Source organism: Anopheles ziemanni, assembly GCF_943734765.1.
Source record: "Anopheles ziemanni chromosome X unlocalized genomic scaffold, idAnoZiCoDA_A2_x.2 X_unloc_22, whole genome shotgun sequence".
NCBI classification, from domain to species: domain Eukaryota; kingdom Metazoa; phylum Arthropoda; class Insecta; order Diptera; family Culicidae; genus Anopheles; species Anopheles ziemanni.
Window position 1 is genome coordinate 250,987 of NW_026689788.1, and position 7,673 is coordinate 258,659.

A 7,673-nucleotide genomic window follows, 5' to 3' on the forward strand; every position below is an offset into this window, starting at 1 on the left:
TCCCATTCATCTCGCAGCATCCTAACATATGAATTTCTATGAATTTATGAAAAATCGACTAAGTCCGAGATGGCTTTAAGTAGGGATGCTGTATTGAGATGAGAGATGTAGGAGATCAAGATTCATCTCCATGCAGCATCCCATTCATCTCGCAGCATCCTAACATATGAATTTCTATGAATTTATGAAAAATCGACTAAGTCCGAGATGCCTTTAAGTAGGGATGCTGTATTAAGATGGGAGATGAAGAAGATCAAGATTCATCTCCATGCAGCATCCCATTCATCTCGCAGCATCCTAACATATGAATTTCTATGAATTTATGAAAAATCGACTAAGTCCGAGATGCCTTTAAGTAGGGATGCTGTATTGAGATGGGAGATGTAGGAGATCAAGATTCATCTCCATGCAGCATCCCATTCATCTCCCAGCATCCTAACATATGAATTTCTATGAATTTATGAAAAATCGACTAAGTCCGAGATGGCTTTAAGTAGGGATGCTGTATTGAGATGAGAGATGTAGGAGATCAAGATTCATCTCCATGCAGCATCCCATTCATCTCGCAGCATCCTCACATATGAATTTCTATGAATTTATGAAAAATCGACTAAGTCCGAGATGCCTTTAAGTAGGGATGCTGTATTGAGATGGGAGATGTAGGAGATCAAGATTCATCTCCATGCAGCATCCCATTCATCTCCCAGCATCCTAACATATGAATTTCTATGAATTTATGAAAAATCGACTAAGTCCGAGATGCCTTTAAGTAGGGATGCTGTATTGAGATGGGAGATGAAGAAGATCAAGATTCATCTCCATGCAGCATCCCATTCATCTCCCAGCATCCTAACATATGAATTTCTTAGAATTTATGAAAAATCGACTAAGTCCGAGATGCATTTAAGTAGGGATGCTGTATTAAGATGGGAGATGAAGAAGATCAAGATTCATCTCCATGCAGCATCCCATTCATCTCGCAGCATCCTAACATATGAATTTCTATGAATTTATGAAAAATCGACTAAGTCCGAGATGCCTTTAAGTAGGGATGCTGTATTGAGATGGGAGATGTAGGAGATCAAGATTCATCTCCATGCAGCATCCCATTCATCTCCCAGCATCCTAACATATGAATTTCTTAGAATTTATGAAAAATCGACTAAGTCCGAGATGCCTTTAAGTAGGGATGCTGTATTAAGATGGGAGATGAAGAAGATCAAGATTCATCTCCATGCAGCATCCCATTCATCTCCCAGCATCCTAACATATGAATTTCTATGAATTTATGAAAAATCGACTAAGTCCGAGATGCCTTTAAGTAGGGATGCTGTATTGAGATGGGAGATGAAGAAGATCAAGATTCATCTCCATGCAGCATCCCATTCATCTCCCAGCATCCTAACATATGAATTTCTTAGAATTTATGAAAAATCGACTAAGTCCGAGATGCATTTAAGTAGGGATGCTGTATTAAGATGGGAGATGGAGTAGATCAAGATTCATCTCCATGCAGCATCCCATTCATCTCGCAGCATCCTAACATATGAATTTCTATGAATTTATGAAAAATCGACTAAGTCCGAGATGGCTTTAAGTAGGGATGCTGTATTGAGATGAGAGATGTAGGAGATCAAGATTCATCTCCATGCAGCATCCCATTCATCTCGCAGCATCCTAACATATGAATTTCTATGAATTTATGAAAAATCGACTAAGTCCGAGATGCCTTTAAGTAGGGATGCTGTATTAAGATGGGAGATGAAGAAGATCAAGATTCATCTCCATGCAGCATCCCATTCATCTCCCAGCATCCTAACATATGAATTTCTATGAATTTATGAAAAATCGACTAAGTCCGAGATGCCTTTAAGTAGGGATGCTGTATTGAGATGGGAGATGAAGAAGATCAAGATTCATCTCCATGCAGCATCCCATTCATCTCCCAGCATCCTAACATATGAATTTCTTAGAATTTATGAAAAATCGACTAAGTCCGAGATGCATTTAAGTAGGGATGCTGTATTAAGATGGGAGATGGAGTAGATCAAGATTCATCTCCATGCAGCATCCCATTCATCTCGCAGCATCCTAACATATGAATTTCTATGAATTTATGAAAAATCGACTAAGTCCGAGATGGCTTTAAGTAGGGATGCTGTATTGAGATGAGAGATGTAGGAGATCAAGATTCATCTCCATGCAGCATCCCATTCATCTCGCAGCATCCTAACATATGAATTTCTATGAATTTATGAAAAATCGACTAAGTCCGAGATGCCTTTAAGTAGGGATGCTGTATTAAGATGGGAGATGAAGAAGATCAAGATTCATCTCCATGCAGCATCCTATTCATCTCCCAGCATCCTAACATATGAATTTCTTAGAATTTATGAAAAATCGACTAAGTCCGAGATGGCTTTAAGTAGGGATGCTGTATTAAGATGGGAGATGTAGGAGATCAAGATGCATCTCCATGCAGCATCCCATTCATCTCGCAGCATCCTAACATATGAATTTCTATGAATTTATGAAAAATCGACTAAGTCCGAGATGGCTTTAAGTAGGGATGCTGTATTGAGATGAGAGATGTAGGAGATCAAGATTCATCTCCATGCAGCATCCCATTCATCTCGCAGCATCCTAACATATGAATTTCTTAGAATTTATGAAAAATCGACTAAGTCCGAGATGGCTTTAAGTAGGGATGCTGTATTAAGATGGGAGATGTAGGAGATCAAGATGCATCTCCATGCAGCATCCCATTTATCTTCCAGCATCCTAACATATGAATTTCTTAGAATTTATGAAAAATCGACTAAGTCCGAGATGGCTTTAAGTAGGGATGCTGTATTAAGATGGGAGATGGAGAAGATCAAGATTCATCTCCATGCAGCATCCCATTCATCTCCCAGCATCCTAACATATGAATTTCTTAGAATTTATGAAAAATCGAATAAGTCCGAGATGCCTTTAAGTAGGGATGCTGTATTAAGATGGGAGATGAAGAAGACCAAGATTCATCTCCATGCAGCATCCCATTCATCTCGCAGCATCCTAACATATGAATTTCTATGAATTTATGAAAAATCGACTAAGTCCGAGATGCCTTTAAGTAGGGATGCTGTATTGAGATGGGAGATGTAGGAGATCAAGATTCATCTCCATGCAGCATCCCATTCATCTCCCAGCATCCTAACATATGAATTTCTTAGAATTTATGAAAAATCGACTAAGTCCGAGATGGCTTTAAGTAGGGATGCTGTATTAAGATGGGAGATGTAGGAGATCAAGATTCATCTCCATGCAGCATCCCATTCATCTCCCAGCATCCTAACATATGAATTTCTTAGAATTTATGAAAAATCGACTAAGTCCGAGATGCCTTTAAGTAGGGATGCTGTATTAAGATGGGAGATGAAGAAGATCAAGATTCATCTCCATGCAGCATCCCATTCATCTCGCAGCATCCTAACATATGTTTTTCTTAGAATTTATGAAAAATCGACTAAGTCCGAGATGCATTTAAGTAGGGATGCTGTATTAAGATGGGAGATGAAGAAGATCAAGATTCATCTCCATGCAGCATCCCATTCATCTCGCAGCATCCTAACATATGTTTTTCTTAGAATTTATGAAAAATCGACTAAGTCCGAGATGGCTTTAAGTAGGGATGCTGTATTGAGATGAGAGATGTAGGAGATCAAGATTCATCTCCATGCAGCATCCCATTCATCTCGCAGCATCCTAACATATGAATTTCTATGAATTTATGAAAAATCGACTAAGTCCGAGATGCCTTTAAGTAGGGATGCTGTATTGAGATGGGAGATGTAGGAGATCAAGATTCATCTCCATGCAGCATCCCATTCATCTCCCAGCATCCTAACATATGGTTTTCTTAGAATTTACAAAAAATCGACTAAGTCCGAGATGCCTTTAAGTAGGGATGCTGTATTAAGATGGGAGATGAAGAAGATCAAGATTCATCTCCATGCAGCATCCCATTTATCTCGCAGCCTTCTTACATATGTTTTTCTAAGAATTTATGAAAAATCGACTAAGTCCGAGATGCCTTTAAGTAGGAATGCTGTATTAAGATGGGAGATGAAGAAGATCAAGATTCATCTCCATGCAGCATCCCGTTCATCTCGCAGCATCCTAACATATGTTTTTCTTAGAATTTATGAAAAATAGACTAAGTCCGAGATGCCTTTAAGTAGGGATGCTGTATTAAGATGGGAGATGAAGAAGATCAAGATTCATCTGCATGCAGCATCCCATTCATCTCCCAGCATCCTAACATATGAATTTCTATGAATTTATGAAAAATCGACTAAGTCCGAGATGCCTTTAAGTAGGGATGCTGTATTGAGATGAGAGATGTAGGAGATCAAGATTCATCTCCATGCAGCATCCCATTCATCTCGCAGCATCCTAACATATGAATTTCTATGAATTTATGAAAAATCGACTAAGTCCGAGATGGCTTTAAGTAGGGATGCTGTATTGAGATGGGAGATGTAGGAGATCAAGATTCATCTCCATGCAGCATCCCATTCATCTCCCAGCATCCTAACATATGAATTTCTTAGAATTTATGAAAAATCGACTAAGTCCGAGATGCCTTTAAGTAGGGATGCTGTATTAAGATGGGAGATGAAGAAGATCAAGATTCATCTCCATGCAGCATCCCATTCATCTCGCAGCATCCTAACATATGTTTTTCTTAGAATTTATGAAAAATCGACTAAGTCCGAGATGCCTTTAAGTAGGGATGCTGTATTAAGATGGGAGATGAAGAAGATCAAGATTCATCTCCATGCAGCATCCCATTCATCTCGCAGCATCCTAACATATGTTTTTCTTAGAATTTATGAAAAATCGACTAAGTCCGAGATGCATTTAAGTAGGGATGCTGTATTAAGATGGGAGATGAAGAAGATCAAGATTCATCTCCATGCAGCATCCCATTCATCTCGCAGCATCCTAACATATGTTTTTCTTAGAATTTATGAAAAATCGACTAAGTCCGAGATGGCTTTAAGTAGGGATGCTGTATTGAGATGAGAGATGTAGGAGATCAAGATTCATCTCCATGCAGCATCCCATTCATCTCGCAGCATCCTAACATATGAATTTCTATGAATTTATGAAAAATCGACTAAGTCCGAGATGCCTTTAAGTAGGGATGCTGTATTGAGATGGGAGATGTAGGAGATCAAGATTCATCTCCATGCAGCATCCCATTCATCTCGCAGCATCCTAACATATGAATTTCTATGAATTTATGAAAAATCGACTAAGTCCGAGATGCCTTTAAGTAGGGATGCTGTATTGAGATGGGAGATGTAGGAGATCAAGATTCATCTCCATGCAGCATCCCATTCATCTCCCAGCATCCTAACATATGAATTTCTATGAATTTATGAAAAATCGACTAAGTCCGAGATGCCTTTAAGTAGGGATGCTGTATTGAGATGGGAGATGTAGGAGATCAAGATTCATCTCCATGCAGCATCCCATTCATCTCGCAGCATCCTAACATATGAATTTCTATGAATTTATGAAAAATCAACTTAGTCCGAGATGGCTTTAAGTAGGGATGCTGTATTAAGATGGGAGATGTAGGAGATCAAGATGCATCTCCATGCAGCATCCCATTCATCTCGCAGCATCCTAACATATGTTTTTCTTAGAATTTATGAAAAATCGACTAAGTCCGAGATGCATTTAAGTAGGGATGCTGTATTAAGATGGGAGATGAAGAAGATCAAGATTCATCTCCATGCAGCATCCCATTCATCTCGCAGCATCCTAACATATGTTTTTCTTAGAATTTATGAAAAATCGACTAAGTCCGAGATGCCTTTAAGTAGGGATGCTGTATTAAGATGGGAGATGAAGAAGATCAAGATTCATCTCCATGCAGCATCCCATTCATCTCGCAGCATCCTAACATATGTTTTTCTTAGAATTTATGAAAAATCGACTTAGTCCGAGATGCCTTTAAGTAGGGATGCTGTATTAAGACGGGAGATGAAGAAGATCAAGATTCATCTCCATGCAGCATCCCATTCATCTCGCAGCATCCTAACATATGTTTTTCTTAGAATTTATGAAAAATCGACTAAGTCCGAGATGCCATCAAGTAGGGATGCTGTATTAAGATGGGAGATGAAGAAGATCAAGATTCATCTCCATGCAGCATCCCATTCATCTCCCAGCATCCTAACATATGGTTTTCTTAGAATTTACAAAAAATCGACTAAGTCCGAGATGCCTTTAAGTAGGGATGCTGTATTAAGATGGGAGATGAAGAAGATCAAGATTCATCTCCATGCAGCATCCCATTTATCTCGCAGCCTTCTTACATATGTTTTTCTAAGAATTTATGAAAAATCGACTAAGTCCGAGATGCCTTTAAGTAGGAATGCTGTATTAAGATGGGAGATGAAGAAGATCAAGATTCATCTCCATGCAGCATCCCGTTCATCTCGCAGCATCCTAACATATGTTTTTCTTAGAATTTATGAAAAATAGACTAAGTCCGAGATGCCTTTAAGTAGGGATGCTGTATTAAGATGGGAGATGAAGAAGATCAAGATTCATCTGCATGCAGCATCCCATTCATCTCCCAGCATCCTAACATATGAATTTCTATGAATTTATGAAAAATCGACTAAGTCCGAGATGCCTTTAAGTAGGGATGCTGTATTGAGATGAGAGATGTAGGAGATCAAGATTCATCTCCATGCAGCATCCCATTCATCTCGCAGCATCCTAACATATGAATTTCTATGAATTTATGAAAAATCGACTAAGTCCGAGATGCCTTTAAGTAGGGATGCTGTATTGAGATGGGAGATGTAGGAGATCAAGATTCATCTCCATGCAGCATCCCATTCATCTCCCAGCATCCTAACATATGAATTTCTTAGAATTTATGAAAAATCGACTAAGTCCGAGATGGCTTTAAGTAGGGATGCTGTATTAAGATGGGAGATGTAGGAGATCAAGATTCATCTCCATGCAGCATCCCATTCATCTCCCAGCATCCTAACATATCAATTTCTTAGAATTTATGAAAAATCGACTAAGTCCGAGATGCCTTTAAGTAGGGATGCTGTATTAAGATGGGAGATGAAGAAGATCAAGATTCATCTCCATGCAGCATCCCATTCATCTCGCAGCATCCTAACATATGTTTTTCTTAGAATTTATGAAAAATCGACTAAGTCCGAGATGCATTTAAGTAGGGATGCTGTATTAAGATGGGAGATGAAGAAGATCAAGATTCATCTCCATGCAGCATCCCATTCATCTCGCAGCATCCTAACATATGTTTTTCTTAGAATTTATGAAAAATCGACTAAGTCCGAGATGGCTTTAAGTAGGGATGCTGTATTGAGATGAGAGATGTAGGAGATCAAGATTCATCTCCATGCAGCATCCCATTCATCTCGCAGCATCCTAACATATGAATTTCTATGAATTTATGAAAAATCGACTAAGTCCGAGATGCCTTTAAGTAGGGATGCTGTATTGAGATGGGAGATGTAGGAGATCAAGATTCATCTCCATGCAGCATCCCATTCATCTCGCAGCATCCTAACATATGAATTTCTATGAATTTATGAAAAATCGACTAAGTCCGAGATGCCTTTAAGTAG